Below are 27,407 nucleotides of genomic sequence, written 5' to 3' on the forward strand. Positions count from 1 at the left end.
TCTAGTTCTCCAGATTAGAGTCCACCCCTCTTAACCCCTACATCACGCTGGCTCCCCAATCTGGGGGAAGGTTTCAAACTTTGCTTAGTGGATGGTAGGATTCTATTGCACATGCTAATATGATGCACACCCTACTTTGATCCTTTGTTGGGCTGCTCTAAGTACTTTGTCCCCCTAAGCAAGGCACATCCATTGGCTCAGACCCAGCAACGTGCAAATGGAAATATAAACAGACTCAGTGCAGTTCTCCTTGCGCAAGATCTCATTCCACACCTAGAGCTTTTCTCCCTGCATAATGTGATGCCCAGAAACTGGTTGTACAAGCAGAAACCCAAGTGGGGATACAAGAAGTTTGATTTAGCACAAGTAGGGACCATGTTCTTTTTCTTGCATTGCCACTTGCGCAAGAGCTGTGGGTAGGGGCCATGGTTCAGTGGCAGAGCATCTGCTTGGCATGCAGGAGGTCCCAGGTTCAATTCCTGGCATCTCCAGTTAAAGGGAGATGTGAGGCAAGCAGGTGATGTGAAAGACCTGAGACCCTAGAGAGCTGCTGCCAGTCTGAGTAGACAATACTGACTTTGATGGACCTAGGGTCTGATTCAGTATAAGGCAGCTTCATGTGTTCATAAGCCGAAATGTCACATGGGCTCCGACTCAGTGTCTCCACCTATGCTGCTGTTGGATAAGCAGAGACCTTAGCCACTGTGATGAAACCTTCTCATTCCACCCCAAGCCGTTGCTGGGGAGACTTGGTCGGGGAACCAGCTCTGACCTTTGGTGTGCACAGACCACAGGAGTTTGACTATCAACTGTACCAAGTAATTCACCAAGGGGTGGTGCAATTCATTTTGCGCATGTTTTTTATAAGTTTTTTTAAATAAAAAAATAGAACCAGAAATGAGTCATCATCCATTCATGTCCGATTTCATCTCCCCCTCCCCTTTCCAAGCTTCCCTGTCTCCAACCTCCTATTTTGCTAGTACTCACGGCACCCTTCCTTTCTAAATGCCTCTCAGAACGTTCGGCGGGCGCATGATGGATGCCTTCAATATGCTGCGTGTAAGATTCTTGAGCCGATTTCCAATTATGCACGTCTCCATTTAATTTCACCCATCAATCTTCTGCTTGCCTTTTATATAGAGACATGTACAGCGGAGCCTCATAATTAAAAGTTTCAGATTCTGCCTTAAAACAGAAGCCCTCGCTTTACCTTGAATGCTCCTGTGGCCAACACGATAATTGTGCATATGAGTTGTAGTCAGCGGTACAAGCCATAAGAGTAGATTAAAGCAAGTCCTTGGTTAGAAGGCAAAATCGTAGAGAACACAATTATGTGCTGCTTTACAATTACAAAACAAATAGCGTCCCACAATCGGCAACCTTTAAAGATTTGTTGTTAGTGTAAATGCAGTGCTTCAGAACAGCTTTCCTTTGGGTTTCAGACCTTTCCTCTGACCATTAGGAGACAACACTACAATCCTAACTATGCTTACTAGGGAGTATCAGTGCAATCCTATGCAGCAGTGTGTGTGTATGTGTTAAGTGCCATCAAGTCATTTCCGACTCATGGCGACCCTATGAATCAATGTCCTCCAAAGTGTCCTATCCTTAACAGCCTTGCTCAGATCTTGCAAATTGAAAGCCTTGGCTTCCTTTATAGAGTCAATCCATCTCTTGTTGGGTCTTCCTCTTTTCCTGCTGCCTTCAACTTTTCCTAGCATGACTGTCTTTTCCAGTGACTCTTGTCTTCTCATAATGCAGCATTAATCCAGTCTAAATCCCATCAATTCTACATAGGAATTCTACATAGAACTGCACTGGGAGTCTAATAAAACTCAGTAAGGTTTAAGTCTAAGTAAAAATCTGCAGGATCCCACTGTAAATCTCAGAGTAGGGGATGCAAACACTAAGCAAACATAGAAGAAGAAGAGCTGGTTTTTATATGCTGACTTTCTCTACCTTTTAAGGAGAATCAAACCGGCTTACAATCTCCTTCCCTGCCCCTCCCCACAAGAGACACCCTGTGAGGTAGGTGGGGCTGAGAGAGCTCTAAGAGAGCTGAGACTAGCCCAAGGTCACACAGCTGGCTTCATGTGGAGGAGTGGGGAAACCAACCCAGTTCACCAGATTAGAGTTTGCCGCTCATGTGGAGGAGTGGGGTATCAAACCTGGTTCTAGAGTCCCGCACTCCTAACCACTACACCAATGCAGCCTTCCATTTGACATACTGCAACTGCTCAGGTTCTTTTAGAACAACTAATGGTGAAAACATATTACTTTTCTACATTTCACGGGTGCAAACAGGGAACTGCTCATAAAATTCTGAATCTTAAGCCAAGAATTCCTCTGTCAACCCCACCTTCTCTATTAGTACACATTGTTGACTGCTGTACTCCACCTAATGTATATGGTATGTCGTCCCTTGATTCAGAAGCCAAGAAGGTGATGGTACTTGAGTAGAGATAGAATTGGAAAACCCTAGTATCTTGAGTAATTGACAGCTGAAAACACACCTCGCCAGCTGTGGCACATGAAATGACTTTGCATTGTGCACTGCACAATGCCTTAGTGTTCATACACACCCATGACGAGGATGTGTACCAGAGACAAGGAACATCCATTCCCTACTCTGAGATTTAACTTCTAGAGACTCTGGAGAGAGAGCTGTTCTTCAAAGGATGAATTCAGACTAGAGGATAATTACATTTTATCTGGCAGAAAAGGAAGTGCACCATCCCCAAGGAAGTTTTCCTGGCTCCTTCTTTAATTGGCCTTCAGAAAGTAGATGGAGGCAATTCTGTTCCAAAGAGCATCTGATACCTACCTGAGAGTCTGGTGTGTCATTATGAACTGTTGCTCCATCTGATTTGCGTTGCTCACAGCTTTCCTATTTGATTTTATTGTCTTGAGCATTGTGTGTTTGTAGTGATTATTAATGGCTGGAGGCCGCCTTGGTGCTGTGGTAAAAGGTGGGATTTAACTGTTTTAATTAACGAAATAAACAAGCCCGGGTACGACACCGTATGCATGCCTTCCTGAGTTTGCCATTCTGTGCAGAAAGCATTTTCTTAGACGTAATTGTACAGAACTGGCAACACGGGGAGAAAGTGGTCCGATGCCTGTTTTGTTATTAGTGATTGGCAGGTCAAAGTGTTTTCTCACACCTACTGCTTCTTCTTTTGCGGGGCACAAGCTTTAGCAAGTGGTTTAATGGATCGGTTTCCAGCCAGAAAAACTGAGCAGGGAGGAAGGGGGCCGGCTTTCTTTTCAACTGCTCTCCCTCATCCCACCACCGAATACCCAGCTATGCCTGATAAATTAGGGGTTGGATCCTTCCCTGGAGGTTTTTAAGCAGAGGTTAGATGACCATCTGTCAGCAATGTGGATTCTATGACCTTATGCAGATCATGAAAGGGAGGGCATCTTGGCCATCTTCTGGGCATGGAGTAAGGGGTCACTGGAGGTGTGGTGAAAAGGGTAGTTGTGAATTTCCTGCACTGTGCAGGGGATTGGACTAGATGACCCTGGCAGTCCCTTCCAACTCTATGATTCTATGCGGATCTATATTGCTACCAATGGCACTTTCCTCAGTTGCAAGGGGTCCTCCCCTGATGTAAGACTCTGGTGACTAGTGTCATACAAAATCTCCTTGGCTTACCTTTAATGCAGATTATAGAGCAGGACCTACAACCCAGGGATACATTGGTGGCCGGTCTTTTTGAATGTCTTACATCCCTGGAAGCAGGGCAAAATCGGCACGTACTGTAATGGGGAGTTTCGAGAGAAAAAGAAAGTCGGGTTTTGATGAATTGCTTAATATAGTTTTGTCACCCTCCTCAAAATAAACAGCAGAAACCTGGTTTCGCTCAGTGGCTCATTGGGCGGCTGCATTCAGGCATCGCACTAAGCTGGAATTAAATTCCAATTTGCTGCACTGGGCACAGACGTGGCTTGTTTGTCATGCCTGCGGGCTCCCCCCTCTCTCCCTTCTAGCACAGAGTGAGAAAACAAACTCCAGTTGCCCATAATGTCCAAACTGCTGAGTGGAGTCTGTTTTCCCTTCGCAAACCAGGATTCTAAGCCAAGATTTGACCTTGGCTGTTCATACGGCGGCAAATCAGAATTTAGTTTCAGCTTATCGTGATGTCTGAATGCAGCCAATGTTTAGAAAGAGCATTAAGGTTTTTAAATGCTTTTTTCATGGTCATGCTACAGGTAGAAGACCACTTCAGGCTGCTTCTATTTTTTTGTTAAGAAAAAAAAAGGAAATGGGCAAAAAGTGGCTTTAGATGTACATCACAGCAATGTATAAGGAATGGCCACAGGCAAACCTGAGGGCAATTTCACACACCAAGTTTAAAGTTGTTCTTGCTTTAAACTTGCTTGCAGGGCAAAGATACAATTGCATTGGCCACAATGCCCATTTGCATTACAAATGCCTCTCTTATGCTTATTCTTTTCTGCACTGATAACAATTGCAGTTCACACAAACAGGAGTGTGACACTAGACAGCTGAAGCCTCACGCATAAAAATGGTCTGAGGTGTTGGGAGGACACAGAGGTCTGCCCAAAGAAAGGCTTAAGCTCACGGGGTGTGGTGGTGGCCATTTTAGCACTTGAAAAGGTGTGGAGGTGGAAATAAGAGTGCCTCAGCCCACTGCACTGTGGGCCTGATCAGTATTGGGCCTGTGGAGCATTTTTACATCACTTTAAAATGGCAGCAGTATCCATGCGTGGGATCCATGGATGCCGTCATCTCTGGCTTGGCCCCGACTATTCAATTTCATTTGTATTAACTTTGGCCAGCAGTAATATATGTCGACTGTGCTTTTCTGCCCTGCCTTCTGGCCTACCTCACCTTCGCCCTGTTTTTGTCTCTCCTGCTTGACAGATCAGCAAATATTCCCCCCTCCATATCATATTTATCTGTCACCTTGAGTATCTGAGGAAGAGGGATCTAGACCGCAAAACACGTGTTATTTTTTGTTATATAAAATAAAAACGTGTTATTCCATAAGGAGTAGGATTGTCAACCTCCAGGTGGTAGCAGGAGATCTCCTGCTATTACAACTGATCTCCAGCCGATAGAGATCAGTTCGTTTGGAGAAAATGGCCATTTTGCCAATTGGACTCTATGGCATTGAAGTCCTCCCCTCCCCAAACCCCACCCTCCTCAGGCTCTGCCCCAAAAACCTCCCACCAGGTAATAAGCGGATGTGTTCAGAATAAAACCTGAGATGGCGCTCGGAGGGCTGTGTTTTTGTTTGACTTGCTGAGCATTTGCTGGGATGGCAGAGTGCAGTGCTTGCAAGACTGATGGGCAGATGCTCCAGGACCCCAAAGTGGGGTTGCCAACCTCCAGGTAGTAGCAAGAGATTTCCTGCTATTCCCACTGATCTCCAGCCAATAGAGTTCAGTTCACCTGGAGAAAATGGCCAGTTTGGCAATTGGACTCCATGGCATTGAAGTCCTCCCCTCCCCAAACCCCACCCTCCTCAGGCTCTGCCCCAAAAACCTCCCACCGGTGGCGAAGAGGGACCTGGCAACCCTACCCCAAAGTGCAACTTCAAGGGCGAAGCGTCTGCAGTAAAGTGCAAGGGCTGATAAGTGTGTGCATGTGTGAATGCTGGAATACAATAAGAAGCCACCAGACTCGTTTGTTTTTTCCTGAATTTTTTTTCTGAGTTTTTTTTAAAATGAGTAACATAGTTCCCCTTCTCAACTATGGCCACGAATGTGGCAAATTTGTTTCCCACGTGATTGAGGGTCTTTTTGAACTTCTTGTTCAATTGTGCTGCTTCAGGAAGGTAGAAATGACGCCCCGCGCAATGAGGCAGTCTGGGATTTGAACAAGGTTGCCAGCCTCCAGGTAGGGCTTGAAGATCTCTCAGAAACACAATGGCTTTCCAGACTACAGAGATCTGTTCCCCTGGGTGAAATGGCTGCTTCAGAGGGCGAACTCTGTCGCACCATATTCCTGCTGAGCTCACTTCCTCCCCCAAAGTCCACCCTCCCCAGGCACTGCCCCCAAGTCTCTAATAATTTCCTCAAGCCACAGTTGGCAACCCGGCCAACCGTAGGCTGAAGGGAGTTCCTCCAGCCGAGCGTGGAGCCTTCCTCTAGCCTAAGTGGTTCTTCCATCGACAGAAGAACCACTTAGGTTGGAGGCTGGCTCCTTAGGCTGGAGGAAGGCTTCAAGCCTTGCTTTGCTGAGTAACAGGCTACTTTGTCGAGTGACAGGCTACAGGCTACTGCCCTTTTCTTTGCGAGCCTTTGCCGCTAAAGCTTAGGACCACAGGGGCAGACCATAAACCTGCCCTCCCATCTCCCTCCTAGGCAAAACAACAACCTTGGCTGCTCCTTTTGGCACGGAACAGTGTCCCGGCTTGTGAGCACACATGCAGCTTAATGTTTAGCAGCAGGGAGCCGTGTAGACAACTATGCACAAAGGCAGTGCAAATCCTGTGAGCCAAAAGCAAACGGCATTCCAGGCGTGAGTGTGTGCCTATGCGGACTCGTGCCAGGAAGCATCTCATCAGAGGCGTACAGCCTCACTCAGTGCCGAGTAAAGAGAGACAGGCCTTTGCGGCAGCTCGGTTTGGTTGCCTGCCCTTTCTGCAGCCTCCGTCTCTGCCAGACGGAGACACCTTGAGGAAGCCCATGCAGATTTCATGAGTTTGCGGGTGTTGGGCGATGCGTGCCGAAGGCAGAGCTGAGCAGAGAGCCTTCCGTCCATTATTGATGAGGCTGACCTCTCTTTAAACAAGAGATGCATAATTCATGCCCGCTCCGGTGTACGGCAGGCGGCTCTTTCTGCTCCCGTAATTCCATAGGCGCTTTCAGTTGCCGGGGCCTCACTGGTTCTCTCGCGTCCCCACTTCCTCGGGAACTCTGATGGAGGCTGTGATGTGGTGTCAAGTACTGTGCTCCCCTGAAGTGTTCAGCAGCAGCTCTTTCCTCCCCTTGCAAACACCAGCCCGCTTCCAGCGCCCACGCACAGCAGGGGGAAGGCAACTGAAGGGTCTTCTCCCAACAAAGGGTTGTGTCCTACAATTCTGTTCTGCTCCTTGCAGCAGAGGAAAGTTCGGCCATTAGCAGAATGGGCCTGTAGGATACAGCCCCGTAGGCTTCGTTGTGCAATAAATACTGAGTAGGTGCATGGGAGATGGATATTGCAAGGGTTTGTTTCAGTGATGCTGAAATTTCCCACCAGCTAAACAGCAATTGACCTGGATAGTCCAGGCTAGCCTGATCTCACTCGATCTTGGAAGCCCTGGTTAGTACTTGGATGGGAGACCATCAAGGAACACCAGGGTTGCTATGCAGAGGCAAGCAACAGCAAACCACCTCTGAATGTCTCTTGCCTTGAAAACCCCATAAAGGGTCACCATAAGTCGGCTGCACCTTGATGGCAAAAAGCAACATTTTATCGGGGGGAGGGGAGTTCTCCCCACTTACCTTCTAGTGTGTCAGTTGCAATAGTGAGTGTAATGTAGAATCCAGTGGGGTTAATTCATAAATTTTGGTTGACTGTTAGGAGAAAGTTCCTAATGATGAGAACAGTTCGATAATGGGAACAATTTACTGGGGGGTATGTCTTTGAGCACGTGCGTGCGCACACACACACATATATATATGGAAAAGTTTTACAGGTCAATGCCACCACATTGAATAGAGTTCAGAAACGCAAAGGTAGCCAGTAAGGATGCTCACAGTGCAAATCTTCCAACAAAAAGACTTCAAAGTTTTGCACTTGCTGCAGTTTCCAAGAAACCTTCAAGGACAGTTCTACGCTGTACGCATTACAGTAGTTCAACCAAGATGTTATAGATGCATGAATTGGTGTTGTTAGGTCAGCAGAGTCTAAATGAGGAGACAACTTGTGTAGCATTTGCTGATGATTAAAGGCACATCTGGCCACTGCCCCAACCAATTTCTGCAGTAACAGGGAGGAATCACACCCTAAAATACTCCTTAAAAAGTCAGACCAGGATAGCTCTAGATTGGCTCGGACAGGATACTTCTATTGCTTTCCTTGTGCGCTTTCGTATGCCGTGTGGATCCTCTGATCTGTATTAATGACTGAGCCTCTTACTAAAGCTTTGCAAACAGTCTGGGGATTTGTGCAGTTACTGCTCTCTGTGGAATCACTCGAGTATTTTTTTTTTTAAAAAAATAAACTGACATGTTTGGGAACAAGTTAAGCACTTCTGCAGAGAAGTGGCTGTAGAATAACACTTTTATTGACAACACAGGAATGGCAGAGAGAACTGGGGAGTGGGATTGGTGGGAACTGGGAAGGAACATTGATCTGGTAAGTGGCATCTGTTAAAGAAGTGGGTGGTATCATATTGTGGAAGACTGCAGTACCTTACAGTACCAACCTAAGTAGAGTTATACCCTTCTAAGACCACTGATTTCAATGGACTTCAGATGGGTGTAATTCTGCATTGCTCTGACTGGGATGGCCCAGGCTAGCCTGACCTTGTCCGATCTCAGAAGCTAAGCAGGGTTGACACTGGTTAGTATTTGGATGGGAGACCACCAAGGAAGTCCAGGGTCACTATGCAGAGGCAGGTGATGGCAAACCACCTCTGAATGCCTCTTGCCTTGAAAACCTATGGGGTCGCCATAAGGCAGCTACGACTTGAAGGCAGCAAAAAAAGTCTGCACATAGAAGCATAGAATCATAGAGTTGGAAGGGACCACTAGGGTAATCTAGTCCAACCCCCTGCACAACGCAGGAAATTCAAAACTACCTCCCCCCCCACACCCCCAGTGACCCCTACTACATGCTCAGAAGATGGTAAACAAACAACCCCCAAGATTGCTGGCCAATCTGGCCTGGAGGGATAATTGCTTTCTGAGCCCAAAGTGGAAATCGGCACTACCTAGGGTTGCCAACCTCCAGACACTAGTTGGAGATCTCCTGCTATTACAACTGATCTCCAGCCGACCGAGATCAGTTCACCCAGAGAAAATGGCCACTCTGGCAATTAGACTCTATGGCATTGAAGTCCCTCCCCTCCCTAAACCCGGCCCTCCTCAGGCTCTGCCCCTAAAACCTCCCATCGGTTCCTAAGAGGGACCTGGCAACCCTACCCTGGGCATGCAAGAAAGGGCCATGAGAGCCAAACACATGATTTTTTATTATTTTAATTTAGTTCATTTACACCTGACCTTCTTCTAAACAGGGACCCAAAGTGGCTTCAAAATTTCTCCTTTGTATCATCATAATAACTCTGTGAGGTAGGTTAGGCTAAGCTAAGCGAGTGTGACTGGCCCAAGGTCACCCGGAAAGCTTCCATGGCAGAGCAGGGATTCGAACCTGGGTCTCCCAGATCATAGTCCAACACTAATCACCATGCTGGTTTCCAATGTTAATGGTATTATTAGAGACTCGGTTCAGTTACCTTACAGACAAATCCAGACACTGCTATGTCGCAGGAAACCATGAGATAGAAACCGTGCTGATACTTTTCAGATTCTAATAAGTTTAAATAAATACAAACCTTCTGCATACTGGATTAGATGAGGGATGCCAGACCGTATCACAGCCCTCGACGCTCAGCGTTCAGCCTCGGAAAGGCAACCGAACAGGCGACAAATTGTTATAAAAATCCACAAGACGTTTCGCTGCCAAAGCCCTGCCAGAGAGACAGTAATGCATGCAAAGACGTTGGCCCTGAGTTACGTGGGAGGAGATGGGCCATTGTTAACAAGGGAATCAAACTGGCTACACGAGATTTATCAGGCTAGGTTTAACATATTGTTTGGGATTATGGTTTATCCGTATCATCCTGCTGACTATGGAAATAGGCCCCTGCTGAAGGCGGCGGCTGCTGCAGCAGCTGGTTGTCAGGGATAGATCACCAGAAGAATCTGAATAACACAGAATGGGGCAGCCAGCCACTGAGCGCGAGTGAGCAAATGAGGATGACTTTTTATAATTGCGGGTCGACCTCTTGTCCTCCCTTTGTTAGACGAACTTAATGCGATTGCTCTTGAAAGGGCTTTGTGGGGGGGGGGCTGAGTGTCTTTTTAGAAGCATATCTGTGACTATCAGTTGGAGCATGCCACTTTATGCCTTCTGGAGCATTAGGAACAAGTTGATGCGCTGGTCTGCAGAGATGCAAGATTCAGCTTCCGTTAGCTGTATGGTTCAGCAGCCCATCAGCGGTATACCCATGGAAGTGGGTGTCTACAAGCCACAGGATCCAAACAGGAAAAACAACAACACCCAGGGTGGTTGTAGTTATGTCAGAGTCTACATGGGGTTGGGAGCAATAGCAGCAGTACATCAACCAAAGTTACACCAGTCCCACTGGAAGTATTTTATCCCACCAGTCCCATTGCAAGTATTTTATCCCACTGTTCCAGTGTTCAAGGCTGCTTGCATTCAAAAATTAAACACACTGCATACAGACTAAAAACACAATAATACCCCCCTCCTGAATAACAAATCTTGGCCATCTTCTGGGCATGGAGTAGGGGCAATGGGGGTAGTTTTGAATTTCCTGCATTGTGCAGGGGGTTGGACTAGATGAACCTGGTAGTCCCTTCCAACTCTATGATTCTATGAAGCCAGCCATAAGTTAAATGAAAGCAAAGCCCCTCAAATTCACATCCAGACCTGATTTAAACATAGAACTGGTGGGACAAAGGATCTATCCCACATAACTTAGAATGACTGCTCTACAAGGAAAGTCTAAGCAGGCTGTTTGTTTTTGTTTTTGTTTAGTTTGGAGGAAAAATAGCTGCAAGGGGGCAGGATACAGGTTTAAAAAATTATGCATGGGTGAGAAAAGAGAACTATTTCTCCCTCTTCCGTGCTATTAGAACTTGGGGCCATTACATATACTTTATCAGCAGTAGATTCAGGACAGACAAAAAGAAATCCCTAACTCAAAGAAATCCGTAACTCAAAGAAAACATCATGCAGCTCTTAGCTCCAACCAGTTCAATGCATCATTAATGACCTACAACCTATGCTGGGCAATGATAGCCCTCTCCCACAGGAATCAGGAGGCAAATCTTTTCTTGCCCAAAGACAGCCTCCTAACCTTAAACAACTTCTCACCCACAATAATGCACTTCCTAACATGGACACCGACTCTGGGACGAGGACCTGCGACAAACCAGGCTGCCAACTCTGTCCCACATATTCACTCTGACAACACTATCACCGGGTTTCACCACACTAGCCATACCATCTCAGGTTCATTCACTTGACTGTTTTCCATGGTTATATATGCCATCAAATGTCAGCAGTGCCCTTCCACTCTCTACATCAGACAAACAGGTCAGTCCCTACACAAAAGGATAAATGGACATAAATCCAGCAAGTAAAACCACAACACTCAAAAAACAGTGGGGAGGGGCCGTGGCTCAGTGGCAGAGCATCTACTTGGCATGCAGAAGGTCCCAGGTTCAAACCCCGGCATCTCCAGTTAAAGGGACTAGGCAAGTAGGTGATGCGAGAGACCTCTACCTGAGACCCTGGAGAGCCACTGCCGGTCGGAGTAGACAATACTGACTTTGATGGACCAAGGGTCTAATTCAGTATAAGGCAGCTTCATGTGTTCAGTGAGATAACATTTTAATCTTCCAGATCATTCCATAGCTGACCTAAGAGTGGTACACCTCAAACACAGAAACGTCAAGGGGAGATTACAACAGGAGATTACTGAAGCTGAGTTCATTCACATGTTCAGAACAATGGAACTCCCCCCCAATCCATCCTGAGTTTGCCTCTGCAAACATTAAATTATGTTCCAGTCATGTGAACTGTGAATTGGCCAGCCATGAATACTGGAAGTGCATGGATCCCCATAATCCACCTGATACGCACAGTCACCGAATTCAGCAGCATGTGAATTTCCCATACATGAACAGCTTCCATTCCGAATAACCAAAACCTTGATTTTCCAGGGTTCTTGTTCACAAGAATGGAAGTTGTATGTGTGTGGCAAATCCATGCAATGCCCAGTTCACATGAGATGGGGACTGGGCCCATTGGGTGCATCATGGGGACTCTCAACACACATGGTTTTGAATGGAATATCTACAGAGGGATTCTGTGAAAGTTCTTCGACAGGAAATACACTAACAGCTGGTTGATCAGTCTTGCCCTCAAACAGCAAGTCCCTGTATTCCAGCATTCACACATGCACACACTTATCAGCCCTTGCACTTTACTGCAGACGCTTCGCCCTTGAAGTTGCACTTTGGGGTAGGGTTGCCAGGTCCCTCTTCGCCACCGGTGGGAGGTTTTTGGGGCAGAGCCTGAGGAGGGTGGGGTTTGGGGAGGGGGGGACTTCAATGCCATAGAGTCCAATTGCCAAACCGGCCATTTTCTCCAGGTGAACTGAACTCTATTGGCTGGAGATCGGTGGGAATAGCAGGAAATCTCTTGCTACTACCTGGAGGTTGGCAACCCCACTTTGGGGTCCTGGAGCATCTGCCCATCAGTCTTGCAAGCACTGCACTCTGCCATCCCAGCGAATGCTCAGCAAGTCAAACAAAAACACAGCCCTCCGAGCGACATCTCAGGTTTTATTCTGAACACATCCGCTTATTACCTGGTTTGTGAAATTGGATTTTGGTGGAGAGACTAAATGAAGCTTTTGGAGAGGCAAAAAGACAACAATCGTTTCAATTTATTGAAGCGTTTTCGCCGAGAGATTTCAATCCTGGAATACAGGGTGGCGTCTAGTCGGAGTGAGTGGCAGATTGTGGACACGGAAGAGCCTGGAAGGCAAACGCTTTATTGGACAAATAGAAGTGCAGCCAGTCTGACAAATGCAAGAACTTGTCCAAGACCTTTTGGTGCCATGACTGAAACATAGAAAAAGGTATACCCTTTCCTCCTGGAACCCTTGACCTGGGTTTTCCCTCTTATTTATTACACATTTGTCATTAACGTGGAGGGATGCAAAGCAGCTTACGATCAACAGGATGGGGCATTCAGTAAACAGTGAAACAGGATTTGGGTTGTGGAGCAAACCAGAAATTAAAACAACAACACAGAACTGAACTGAAGCAAAGCAAATTGTTAACATGACACGTTAAATGATGCAAAATGACATAATAGGATCCAATTTACAGCAAACTATGCACAGTGGTACAGACCACAGTCCTTAATAATTTATCCAAGTAACTTTGTGAATCATTTTGTACAGCGCTACTCTGTATGGAAAGCAGAGTAAATCCAGCGGCCACAGTGGCGCATGCAACAGACAGCTGCACGCAGGCAAATTCAGAGTCCCAGAGAGAAAGGCTGACAGTAAATAATGTCGGTAAATAAATAACGTAAATAAATACAGCATTCCCACCATATGCGTAAACTGCCGTCAAGTCACAGCCAACTTATGGGAACCCGTACAGTTTTCAAGGTAAGAGACTAAGCAGAGGTGGGTTGCCATTGCCTGCCTCTGCAAAGTCTTCCTTGGTGCTCTCCCATCCAAGTACCGTCCCTGCTTAGCTCCCCAGATCTGATCAGATCGGGCTATACGAGACCATTCCACATCCACAGCATTCCCTACAAAACTATTTTTTCTTTGGTGGGGGAGAAAGAAAGAAAGAAAGAAAGAAAGAAAGAAAGAAAGAAAGAAAGAAAGAAAGAAAGAAAGAAAGAAAGAGGCAAGTGCAGGGGGGAAGGGAAAAAGTAACTTTTTTGTTCCTCCTGTGCCTGAAAAAATATTTCTTTGCCTATCTGTCCCTTTAGAGCAGTGGTTCTCAACCTTTTTTGCTCCATTCCCCCCTTTCACCATTGTTCAGAATACAATTCCCCCCTTCCCAAAATAGTCTATCTCAAAAGGTGCATTCCAAATAATATGCACTTTGCTGAAAAGTGGTCCCAGTTCCCCCCCTGGAACCCTAAAATTCTGCCCCAGGGAGGAATTCCCCCCTTGTTGAGAACGCGTGCTTTAGTTTGTTGATTTCTAACTGAACAGCAAACTGTCTGCTTCTGTTGGGATCCTGGACTTACACTCACTGGACTCACAACTGTTCCTTATTGTTACAGCCCCTAGAATAAGTGCAGGAGTCTTCACCTGTGCCCTCTCACCACCACCTGCTCCTTCTTGGCCTCTTTGTGGTGGTGTGTTGCTCTATCAAAAAGGCACTGATCCTTACAAGGGCTGTCCTAGGTAGCCACCTAGTGGTAAGGAAGTCCCTCTTCACGAGGCAGAAGGGTCATTACTACTAGCCTGTCCTCACAGTCCAAAACCAAGAATGAAATCCATGCAATACCTGTTATTAGGACCAACTGGGCTGACACAATTTGGTTGGTCCTAATAAAAGGTATACTTGGATGTTGTTCTTGTTTTTGGATTGTGAGGACAAATATGGCTGTTAAGAACTTTGTCTGCATGATACCATTACAGAAAAAGAGACGCGGGGTGTCACAGCTCCGTCGAAAGTGGGGGTCAAATCAGGAGAAGCTGAATCTCAGTGGAAATCCAAGAAATGTAAGGCGGCTCTAATTACTAGGACAACAGGCCAAGGAACAGCATGCCCGGGAACAGCATGTGCGGTCCCAGCCTTTGTTTCCAATATGTCAGGACTTGCTGTCATGAGGTGGAAGGGGTGGAAGGGATTTCACTACTTCAAACGATATATGGTGCATCACAGGAATTCACAGTGTGGAATACTCCCGTGTTGAAAATGCCCTGAAAGTTAGCAAGCCAATAGGGTAAGCAAGAGAGAGGGTATGTGCTACTTTTCTATTTGTAAGGAGAAGAGTTATTTTTAATGGTAAGGAACATGTGGAGCTGGAATCCATCTCCTGCAGCCCAAAGTGGGGGATTTTATTCTGCCACCTCAAAGTTCTATCACCTCATTCTCCAGCCTGTGTGAACCAGGCCATACTTGAAAGGAATTCACCTTAGTTTTACGGGCAGGAGTACTACATCTCAGTGAGTACGCTCTACTTTGGGTTGTGGGTGGGTGGTATTCAAACCTTAGCATCATATCTCCCTGTTAAAGAACATGTTGTATGAACTTACATGTGTGTGTACACAGATCAGTTTATCTCCCCACCACCAGCTGGCACAATGCTGGCACAAACTGTCCACCCTCCAAAGCAGCCATTTTTGCCAGGCGAACTGATCTCTAGTCTGGCAATCTGTTTGTAATTCTGAGAGATCTCCAAGCTCCACAGGGAGGGAGGCAAATCTGTCTAGACTTTAGAAGTTTAGATCTAAGCTTCAAGCAATGAAAAAATGCAGGGCTGAGATCTTGGCTAGGCATTACCTTAGTGACAGAGCACCTGCTTTGCCTACCAGAAGGTCCCAGGTTCAGCCCCTAGCATTTCAACTTAATTCTGCAGATGCTCCATTGGCTGCCCATCTGTTACCAGGTTCAGTTTAAGGTATTGCCTATCACATACAAAGTCCTTCATGGCCTTCACCTCTCTTATTTGTGGAACTACCTCTCTCCCTGTGCTCTGCCATGAAAACTTCGCTCAAGTCAACGGGGGCTTCTGCAGGTTGCAACCTCCAAATGGGCAAAACCAACAGCTTTCTGTACGCATGCTTTCTCCTGCCTTAGGAATGGTTTTCCTGAGGAGGTCAAGAAAGCTCCCACCCTCGTGGCTATCTGCAAGCTATGCAAAACTGAACTATTCAAGAGGGCTTTTCTGTGCAGGTAATAGGGCCGCACTGCACAAAATGGTTTTACAAAAGTGCTTGGATAAATTATGGGGGACTGTGGTCTATACTGCTGTGTATAGCTTATTGTAAGTAAAACCCTAGTTGTGTAATTTCTGTAACGCTTAATATGTTGTGTTAATACTTATGATATGCTTTAGTTCTTTCGGGTGGTTCCAGACTTCTAAAATCCTAATGCATTGGTTATTGAATGTCTCATTTTGTTGATTGTACTGACTCACTATGTGTAATCCATCTTGAGCCCCTATGAGAAAAGCAGACTATAAATAACATAAAAAATAGTTGGTGATGTGAAAGATCTCTATGTGAAATCCTGGAGAGCTACTGCCAGAGTAGACCTTGATGGACCAATGATTTGACTCACCCTAAGGCAGCTTCACGTGCTCATTACCAAATGAAAATCTAAATCCATGGTTTGGTACACAGGTCTCCCCGAAATCTACTAATACTTAACAAATTTCTGTGTGGTGATACAATAAAGAGGGAAGGTGGCTCTGAGCATGTTCCTGTTCTTCATCATTGAAGAACTGCAGCCTATTACACATACCCACAACAGAGTCAATGACTGAAATTCTATAGGAAATGGGGGCTATATGAGCAGGGGCTTCTAGTGCTGGGAAGCTGTGGCAAAATAGGGTCCCTGAGCAAGGATTTGGCATCCTGTAAATTCAGGCAGGGAGCACAGGTCATAGGCAGTGAGCTTCTCCTCAAAGTGGTGTCTGAGCAGAGGCAACAATGTGCTGCCTCTAGTCCTCTTCAAAGGTAGGCCATTCCTTTGTACCCTGTGCACCTGCCTTTGCAAAGCCAATGAGAGAGTGAAGATGGTGTTGGTGTTGAGGGGGAGATACTGTTGGCTCTGTTTAGACTTCTTTCCATTGAGCTGAGCAGAAACTATTCAGACAGAAAGACTTGTAGGTGCACCCCCCCCCCTCGGATGCATCCCAGTTTGTCAAACTATTTGTTCTGAGCTTCAGATGAGAGTCAGAATGATGTCTGAACTTTCTTCTTTTTTCAGGGGTGGAAAAAAATATATTCCGGATTCCTAGTTGCCAGCACACATCCAGATGAACAGGAACACATGATTTCTCTAGGCCTGATGTAGGACTTCTTGGTGCTGCTTCTGGTGTTACATTTCCCTACTCACCATGGGAATATATGTTAAGGAGAACAGCCAAAGAATTAGCACAGTTGGATGCCATATGTGGGAATGGCCAGATGAACTCTCCAAAAGGGTTCCTGAGATTTTCTCAGTTGTTCATTCATGTAAGACTCACATCTGACTGTTCCTACATTATCTACAGGTCCCATTTTCCTTCATATATTATTAGGGAAGTATCACATCAAAGTTTAAAACCCTGTCCTAACTGAAGAGACATATCTAGACTATACACTTCAGCTAGTTTAACAGTAATTTCCTCTTCAGAAAATCTGGGAAACCGTAGCTTTGTTAAGAGGGTTAACGGTCTCTAACAAATAATTGTCAGCACCTTACACAAATTTCCAGGATTCTTTGGGTGAAGACTGCTAAACCACTGTAAAGACACAGGGTTTGTAGAGAGATCTGACCTTTAGCAGGACAACTTGCTCTTTGCATCTTTCATTTCCCAAGTGGAAAGCAGGTTCAAAAACACACAATCTCTTTTGTAAGACCTTCCTGGAATCCTACTCTGAAAAGCAATTAAGTGTGAATGATTAAAAGCGCATAATGAACACGTTCCCACCAACATAACCCTGTCAATAGCCATAAATTATCCAAAGAGACCACACTGCTAGTCAGGGAAATAACCAACCACTATCTTTGGAGGGTGTAGAGGGCTTGGGGCTGTGGCTCAGTGGTAGAGCTTCTGCTTTGCATGCAGAAGAAGAGTTAGTTTTTAATATGCCGACTTTCTCTACCACTTAAGGGAAACTCAAACCGGCTTACAATCACCTGCCCTTCTCCGCCCCACAACAGACACCCTGTGAGGTAGGTGAGGCAGAGTGTGACTCACTCAAGGTCACCCAGCTGGCTTCAAGTGGAGGAGTGGGGAATCAAATCGGTTCTCCAGATCAGAGTCCACCGCTCCAAACCACTGCTCTTAACCACTACACCACGCTGGCTCTCAAAGCCCCAGGTTCAATCCCTGGAATCTCCAGTTAAAAAGGACCAGGCAGTAGGTGATGGGAAAGACCTCAGCTGGAGACCCTGCAGAGCCACCGCCAATCTGAGCAGGCAATATTGACCTATTGCAGCACCAGGATGAACACTTGTCAGGGATGCTCTAGGCTGATCCTGCATTGAGCTGGAGGTTGGACTAGATGGCCTGTATGGCCCCTTTCAACTTTATGATTCTAGACTGAATTAGACATGCTTAATTCCTTCTAAAATGGTGGCACATAAGCGCCAACCTACATGGCTTTTAAGCAGGCTTATGCATATCTCATATTCTCAAGTGGACTGAACACAGAGTTTTGAAACATCTCTTCAGCAACTCTGCTTCATTGCCCACTAGCATATGGAGTTGTTTGCAATTCTTTTTATTTGCTCAAATGGCATCACATGAGCTTAAGGGAAAGCCTGAACATATTTTTGGGTGTGATTCAAGGAGTAGGACCTCTGCCAGTCGAGGAACTGGAGATGGCCTATTTTGCTCACAGGAACACAGGAGAAATGTCATAGATGGGAAATGAGAACAATCAGAATGTTCTGTGATTTTCAGCTTCAAAACAGTGAGTTACTAATTCATCTTGCGTTATAAGCCATGCCGCTGCAGGAGAGCGCAGAAGGACAAACTGAGCAGCCCAAAGAAGGCAGGTGATTCATTGTGAAGTCACAAGGGGTGTACCGCATATTACCCACAATGTGGTAGACTGCCAGCTTGGACAAGTCCTTAGTCCTTCATCAAAGTTCCCCATCAATGAACTGGGAATAATAAAGACCTACCTACCTCCTTTCCAGAGCTTCCTTGCCCCAATGCAGTAGTTTCATGTGACAGTATTCAGAATGTCAAGCATGGGTTTTGCTTTTTTTCCACAGGAGCGACAAATCTTAATGTAGCCAAGATTTACATCACTGGCTACTTGTAAATCACACAGTGGTACACCGGGCTGCTCCAAAATTCTCAGAATACTCATACCTGGTCTGTCAGAAGAATGTATGTCCTTTCTTCCCACATTACGTTTTTCATTTGGCTTGAGGGAACAAAAAATCTTAATATGGCAAGCTGTGAATGGGCTGTAGTTCAGTGGTAGCGTGCATGCTTTGCTTACATAAGATCCCAGCTTCCATTCCCAGCATCTCCAGGGAAATTATCTAAGGCCTTGTCTAGACATACAGCTGAATGAGGTGGTAATGAGGTAGCAGGCTGCTGAGGTGGTAGATTGGACTGCACCATATTAGGTTGCAGGGAAGACATTGCATTGATCACAGTTTCCCTATAAGAATGACCCTCTGTGAAACTACTGTGTGAAGGACTAGGCTGGAATAATTTTTCTTGATGTGCTAATTTTTAAATGTGCACACATTTTTTTACATGAGGAAAGCATTTAACAGGTGGCTCTCCCCACCTACTGTCTGAAGGAGAACATCTCATTCTACCACCTAAGAATGCCTCCCCCTCATTCTGGTGTATGTCTAGACTAGCCTCAGGTATCAGGTGGTGGGAAAGACCTCTCTCTGCCAGAGACCCCGGAGAGCTTCTGCTATTCAGAGTAGACAATACTGAACTAAGCAGACCAACAGTCTGACCCAACACAAGGGAGCTTTGTATGTTCATCTATCCCCCTGAATCAAGTCCCCAAGGCGCTCATAGATTTTTTTTTCTTCGAGGGATTCGGGGCGGGGCGGGGAATTATGACAAGAGAACAACAGATTCGAAAAGGGGGAGGAATTTCAATGTAAAGAGGAAGATGCAACAAGTATGAAAAAGATACTCAACATAGTGAGATAAAACAGAAGGAAGGTAGATGATAACTGGGAAGATGATAACGGGGAAGACAGAAATGAAAAAGGAGAGCAGGGAGAAAACAAGAAAATTAAAGGAATGACGTATGAGCATATAAAGTGAGAGGAGAAAAGAGTTTGGCTGGGCATCTCTGGTTTCTCTAAGGACAAATTAACTTGCTTCTGTTTTCCCCTCTTCTCTTTCATGATCTCGCCTTAAAATTGCAAGAATGTGGCAGCACAATATCAGCTCTCTGATTTATTAATTCCCTCCTGTCCTACAAGTCCACCAAACAAAAGAATCTGTGTTTCCCCCCAGAGGAGCGCATGAAGGGCCTCATTCATGTTTGAGGTGGGGAGTGAAGCAGCAGATACAAGACAGCCATCCGCACCACACTCCTCGGTCCTTTTTCACCTTGTGCAGATTGGGGTGGGGTGGGGGGACAATGGGGGAAAAAATAGTCCACCCAGATAAACAACAAAAGGGGAGTGGGGGAGTAAACTTAAGTGTAGAGAGGAAAACAAGATCAGTAGGGACCAAAACAAGATCAGTAGGGACCAAAAAAGGCAATACAAGCTTATGAGCAATAGCACTGGAAATTTAGGCCACGCAGAACCCAGCACAAGGTAGGAATATGGCATGATTTAACTGGTACCTTTCATTAGACAATGACAATTCTTGGACTGTGGTCACTGAAAAGTACCGGTCATCTGAATTTATCAGGTATCCCTCATATAGCCCCAAAGAAACTCTAACCCACATTTTGTCAAAAGCAGCCACATAGCAGCCAAGGAGGGGACCAGTCCCAAGTGCAGTACGGATATCTCAAGTATTAAAATGACTTGTTGCCCCTCTATTTGCTAATAGCAGGCATATAAGGCTTTCCCCACAGAGATGCATGGAAGCAGCAATGCTCCTTTTGGTATTCATACACTGTAACAACCAGTGAGTACTTTCAGATTTAATACCAGACGTTCAGGGCTTCTGATGAAGCCACAAGAGTCCAGTCTAGGAGTTCCTCACACTATCAGAATCAGATACTTTATTGCGGTACATAACCAGCGTAAGTCAAGTGAGACCATTATAGCCCCACACACAAAACACACAGCCGTCAATGCCAAAGAATACTTTGCACTATATACCTAAAAAAATAACCCCTATAAGACAGGAATACATAAACACAGACCCAGAAAACCTAGAAACCATTAATCTTCTTCCTTCTTGAGTTCTTTGCGGATCCTAACAGCTGCAGCCAGGAATCTGGCACATGCAAGAGAAACCTGAGGATTAGAATGCTCTATAAACAGGTTCCTCACACTATAGGGATCAGTATCCCTGGAGCAAGCTTCCTGGTTTGGAGCCTCTGTGGCCCATCAGTTAGAGAACTTGCATTGTATGCAGAAGGTCTCAAGTTTGAACTCAAGCATCTCCAGATAAGGAAGTTCACACTGCTGGGGATGGGAAAGAGAAGCATGGCCAGGCAAAACAGATAATACCAATGGTATGACAGATTCATATATTTGCATCCAAGCTGTATCACAAAGTAGAATTCACTCTATTGATCAGGGCTATCATCTAGTGCATGATCCAAACCTAGGACGCACCTTTAACCTCCTGGTGGCAGCATGGGACTGAATGAACTGCACAGGAAGTCGTGTGACCGAAAGAGGCGGGACCAGAGTTTTGACCTCACCCACTGAGGAAGGAGGCTGTGGGCTGCAAGTGTAGGCACACCACTGGAGAGCAGACTAGCAGGAGCAAAATGTGGCCAGGCTAGGAGAAAGAGAGAAGACAAAGAAAGACTTTTGCTATGTGCACTGGAAGACCAACATGGTTGGGGCTGGTGGTTGCCAGGTCAGGCTATGCCCGGTGGAAAGAATAGACTGAAGGTGCCATAACCACCACTGACCAGCTCAGTGACTCCGACTTGGAGTCCTCAAAGAAGAAGCCTGAGGAGCCAAGGCTGATGGTTGAGGAGGACCAGAGGGCACAGCACTGCAGAGGCACCTGCTGATACTTGAACCATCGGCACCAGAGGACACCCTGCCAGAGCCTGCAAAGGAAACCCCACCGCTAGCCCCTGAGATAGCCAACAGGCCTCCGGCAGTCAGGCCTGTAGTCCCCAAGGACCCCCTCCCACTCTTCAGAAATGGTGGCAGCAGAAGGCCTGGGCTGAGGTGGCATAGAAAAGGCAAAGTGCTAGACTGGCTACACCCTGCCCCACAGCAGGACTAGAGCAGGGGGCAGAGGGTAGTACTTCCTTGCAAGATCCTGGCTAATGGACAGTGTAGCCTTAGGAACTCCAGCACCTGCAGGCAGTGCAGCTGGGGCCCATTTCCTCCCAGTTTACTTAAGCTGAGTCCTGAGAAGCCAGCCTTGTTGGATCAACCAGTCAACAAGACTTATGCTTCAACTCTGAGGGCAGCCTGACTGTAGAGTGAAGGACAGAAAGCAATGGAGAGCTCTTTCTTTTTTTTTGGGGGGGGGGGAAGAACTTTTGTGAGGGTGGGGTGTCTCTGAATCTTCCGGTGCTAAAAAGGAATCTTCACCACTAATGAATGACCCCACCTTACCATTCTACTGCTTCTCACACAGTGTGTGGGCAAGGAGAGGCAAGGCGCCTTTTCCCTCTATGCATGAGTTAGCCGCCGAAAAAGCATCCCAAAAAGCTACCAAAAATGGCAACTCTGTGGGGGCTTGCAGCCCAGCAGGTAAGCACTAATCTAGTGAGTTTCCCCACCGACACCAGTAGCAATCATCAATATGGATCTGGGCCATCACATGTCAGCTCTGTCAGCAAGCAGGGCAAAGATTGTCTCTATGCAATGAGGAACGTGTTGGAGAGGAAATGCTTCCCCCCTGGTTGTATGCCTCCTATGGTAAGAATTTACCATTGTGGTAACTTACCTGTGGGCTGTTTCATACATCAGATCTTTTAGGGGTAAAGCTAAGGGCCAAAATGTACACGTCACGCAGTTGTGTGTAACTTTGCCCCAATGTTAATTTTGACAAATACCAGCTGTGAGAGGCTGCAGTCTTGGCTGGAAGACCAGTATAGTTCTACACACAGAAAGGATGTACGTGTGTGTGTGTGTGTGTGTGTGTGGAGGATTGAGTGGTTTTTGACCCAGTGGGAAACGATGAAGTGCCTCATCCCCATTTGTCAGCTCGAGGCAGCACCCTCCAATGGCAAGTTTCCTTTCAAAATGAGGTCACTGCATAAAACCATAAAGTCTGAATGCAACAAATGCATGTTTGCAAAGATGTTTCTCATACATACATAAATATCAGTTTGGGGTTGGCTGCCACTCCCTCTGACGTGTATACTCAACGGCTGAAGTGGGCTTGCCTCAAAAACGAGATTTCAGGAATGAGTTCCTTTGCAGTAGCCCAAAATTCTACCTCTGCTTGCAGCTGACAGGACGTTTTCTTTGCCAGAGTTGCATGGAGCTGATGGGAAATACTGGTACAAGAACACAATGGAAGCAACTTGTGCAACAAGAACTGTGATAAGCTCAAGCAAATGAAGGAAATGGGAGTCCTCTTGAAAGTGCAAGGTGAGCATTCTGATAATTTATTTTTTAATGAGGTTTCTCAGTTGTCAATTAGTTTCTCGTAAAGTGTTGCACCCCCCCCCCCCGTTTCAGCACAACCCCCCAAACCCGTCACTCTGCTGCCTTGAAGTCTCTTGGAAACAGGCAAGTGATTCTCTGGATGCCAGACAGAAGGAATTTCCCAGCTGACTGATTTCTGGCTTGAAGTAACCAGCAATTGTGAAGTCTCATCCTAGGAAGGCTGCCAAGCTGGGGGAGTTGGTAGTTGGGACAGTAGCCAAAGGTGTGCGTGGGTGGACGGGAGGGAGAAGTGTCCAGAACGGTATCAGGAGCTGGGGTTCTTTCTGCCTTATGCTTAGAGAACAACTAGGGAGACAGCATATTGAACAAGAAGGGATGCCTGCTGGGAGAAGAGAAACAAATACTCCAGTCAACCAGGGCATCTGCTGACTCTCTGGATTTTGCATTTGCATATCAGAATAAGACAGGGGTCCCACAAGTGTTTCACACTGCCCCCTCTCTGATATGTGTCTTCATTCCATTCTCCAATAAGTGGCATCAGAGTTATACCAGTGTGGACTTTTGCTAGGTCAAGAGTGGTGGACTCTAATCTGGAGAAGTGTAAAGTATTTCACCTAGACAGAAACAACATAAGGCACAGGATGGGAGATAGTTGGCTTGACAACAGTACATGTGAAAGAGATCTGGGAGTCTTAGTGGACCACAAACTGAACATGAGTCAACAGTGTGATATGGCGGCTAAGAAGGCCAATGTAATTCTGGGCTGCATCAATAGGAGTATTGTGTCTAGATCAAGGGAAGTAATACTACCACTGTATTCTGCATTGGTCAGACCTCACTGTGTCCAGTTTAGGGCTCCACAATTTAAGAAGGATGTTGACAAGTTGCAGTGTGTCCAGAGGAGGGCGGCCAGAATGGTCAAAGGTCTGGAATCCATGCCCTATGAGGAGAGACTTAGGGAATTGGGTTTGTTTAGTTTGGAGAAGAGAAGGTTGAGGGGAGACAGGATAGCCATGTTTAAATATTTGAAGGGATGTCATGTTGATGAGGGAACTAGCTTGTTCTCTGTTGCTCCAGAGACTAGGACACGGAGTAATGGATTTAAACTAATAGAAAAGCGATTCCACCTAAACATTAGGAAGAACTTTCTGACGGTGAGGGCTGTTCGACGGTGGAATGGGCTGCCTCAGAGGGTGGTGGAGTCCCCGTCTCTGGAGGTCTTTAAGCAGAGGCTAGATGGCCATCTGTCGGGAGTGCTTTGATTGTGGGATCCTGCATGGCGGGGGGAGGATTGGGGTCACTAGGGATGTGGGGGGAGGTAGTTGTTAATTTCCTGCATTGTGCAGGGTGTTGGGCTAGATGACCCTGGTGGTCCCTTCCAATTCTATGATTCTATGAACTGGGTTTGATTCCCCATTCCTCCACAAGAGCGGCAGACTCTAATCTGGTGAACCAGGTTGGTTTCCTCACTCCTACATATGGAGCCTGCTGGGTGACCTTGGTCCAGCCACAGTTCTCTCAGAACTCTCTCAGCTACACCTACCTCACAAGGTGCCTGTTGTGGAGGGGGGCAATTGTAAGCTGCTTTGAGACTCCTTAAAGGTAGAGAAAAGCGGGGTATAAAAACCAACTCTTCTTCTTCTTAAAACCTTGAAGAAACCCTTGTTAAGAGTGAATGGCAGCTAAGGATTCACATCATCTAGGCGTACTCTGATTAACCTGAAATCATACTCAAGGCTCATATTTATAACTATGTTACCTAACATATAAACAAGACTAGAGTCTCTTGAGCCATGTTAGTCTGTCCAGTGAAATGATCACCTTTGGCCATGCATGCAAAATCCTTAGCATGGGAAGTAAGTTAGAGCTCTTGATCCATTATCAGGTTTGATAGATACCACTGGTGCACTATAGGGGAAAAGCCAAAGGGAAGGCAATCTCAGTAGCAATGAATGCATGACCCTGGGGAAAGTGGTTTTTTAAAAAAACCAAGAGGAATAATCCCAACCATTTACCTACATATTCCAGGGACCATGAGATGTATGAGGCTTTGAAAAACACTGGGGTGCTTTGCATGAAGGAAGTCCCAAATTCAGCCACTGACATCTCCATTTAAAGGATCTCAGGGAGGATTTGATAAACCCCAGACTAGACAATAGTAAGTTAGATGGACTGATTATATAAGGTGGTTTCATATGTTTAACTCCCAGTTGTATGATCGGGAGAGGTCATGGCTCAATGACAGAGCATCTTCTTGGTCCCCAGCTCCATCTCTAGGATCTGCAGCTATAGCGGTGATGTGAAAGGTCTCTGCCTGAGGGGAGCGGCTGCAAGTCTGAGTAGACAATACTGACCTTGATACTGACTCAGTACAAGACAGTTTCGTGTGTGTTTAAAAAAAGGGAACTCACTGTTTGAAGAAAGCTTAGATGGACCAGCGGTTTGTGTTGGTATAAGGCAGTTTCTTGCGTTTTCTGTTTTAATGCATTCTGAGATGTTTGCAAAATGGCAAGGTAGAGCAAAAGTAGTTAGGGAAAGGAAGCTACTTCCCTTTCTTTCCAGATCATGAACACATGAAGCTGTGTTATACTGAGTCAGACCCTCGGTCCATCCAAGTCAGTATTGTCTACTCCGACCGGCAGCAGCTCTCCAGGGTCTCAGGCAGAGGTCTTTCACATCACCTACTTGCCTAGTCCCTTTAACTGGAGATGCCAGGGATTGAACCTGGGACCTTCCACATGCCAAGCAGATGCTCTACCACTGAGTCATGGCCCCTCCCCAAAATATTTGCTTGTAAGAAATGGGATTCGAACCCACGCCTCCAGGAGAGACTGCAACCTGAATGCAGCGCCTTAGACCGCTCGGCTATCCTGACCACCGCATAAGCCTCCACAAAAGCCCCTCTCAAAAAAGTACTGGGGCAGCTACTTGCACCCCGGAGATCTAGCACAAGTTACTCAGAACTGGTGACGCCATTCTGTATGAATTCTTGATCTCTTGTTCAGATTTAGTCAAATCTAGTCCTCGAGAGCTTACTCATCCCCCTCTGGAAAAGCACCACATGCAATTGTAATATGCTGCTCAATGACATCTAACAACGTATACTTAATTTTCCCAATAAATTAACAGTAACAAACACTATCTATTCCAGGGGTCCCCATTTTGTTTGAGCCTGCAGGCACATTTGGAACTCTGACATGGCATGGTGGGAGCAACAACAAAATGGCTGCCCCAAAATGGCTATTCGAAGAGGTGGAGCCAGCCACAAAACGATTGCCACAGCTTAACTTCATTGACAGAGTAGATTCTTGTGCTGTGGTGGCAGCTGCTGCAAATGCAGCATTTTTAATCTGTACAGCCCATCAAATGTCCAATAGTCAACCAGAGGTTTTGCTGGGCAAAAGCCCTACCTGGCCTCACTCACTTCCTAAAAACACTTGGGTGCCAGAAAAGGTATCAGGGGGTGCCATGGCACCCGTGGGCACCATACTGGGGACCCTTGCTCTATACCTTTTTAACAAACACCCATTCGCAGGGAACTGTGGGCCAAATGATGGTTAGGACACTTCCCAAAGAAGCAACGTGAAGTTTGTGACTGACAAGCTATACTAGGAAGCTCCTCCTAACAAAACAGATGGGTTTAAAACACACACACCATTCTGTAGTGTGCATGTATATAACTCTAATGTGCTGCATGATTATTACTAGTATTTGCTAGGACTGCAGCAAATGTTTACATTTTTATGAATACTCATTTCCCCCTTTCTGTCCTATTGCCTTGCCGCACGCAGGCAGCAGCCTAAACAGCAGCAATGAAACAAAACACTTGAGTAACTTAAAAAAAATAGTCAGCCGAGAACCGTATTGTTTGTTTTTGCATGCCAGGGTGGTGCATGGAGCAAATGTTCAGACAGACTTTGAAACCGATTGATCTCCTTTCAAAGACACAGTGGACAGCCCAATCCACACTTGGCACAGCCCGAACCAGTTCATCCCAAACATTTGTGTCTTCAGACCGCAACGAACCTGTAATATCTGCTGTTGCTCAGAGCATCAAGTATTAATCTCCGTGCTTCATGTGTACATGGAATTGACAAGCGACCACCCGGAGGGTGAAATGTTCGTTATTTTCACAGCCGCTGAGATTTTCTTTGCCATCCAATGCCACAGTGCTGTTTGTCCTACATCTATTTTCCAGTGCTGTTTTCCTACATCCGTTTTTTTTTAAAAAACACAAC

General features: G+C 46.1%; 1 protein-coding gene and 1 non-coding gene across 5 annotated transcripts in view; both read right to left on the bottom strand.

Annotated features, from left to right (window-relative positions):
- Window positions 1–27,407, bottom strand: part of LOC130485169 (galactosylgalactosylxylosylprotein 3-beta-glucuronosyltransferase 1-like) — a 71,178-nt gene that overhangs the window by 27,104 nt on the left and 16,667 nt on the right. The gene's annotated exons all lie outside the window — the stretch shown is intronic.
- Window positions 25,962–26,044, bottom strand: TRNAL-CAG (transfer RNA leucine (anticodon CAG)). Its single transcript has one exon. It is a non-coding gene; the product is annotated as a tRNA-Leu (tRNA).

Source organism: Euleptes europaea, chromosome 12 (genome assembly GCF_029931775.1).
Source record: "Euleptes europaea isolate rEulEur1 chromosome 12, rEulEur1.hap1, whole genome shotgun sequence".
NCBI classification, from domain to species: Eukaryota; Metazoa; Chordata; class Lepidosauria; order Squamata; family Sphaerodactylidae; genus Euleptes; species Euleptes europaea.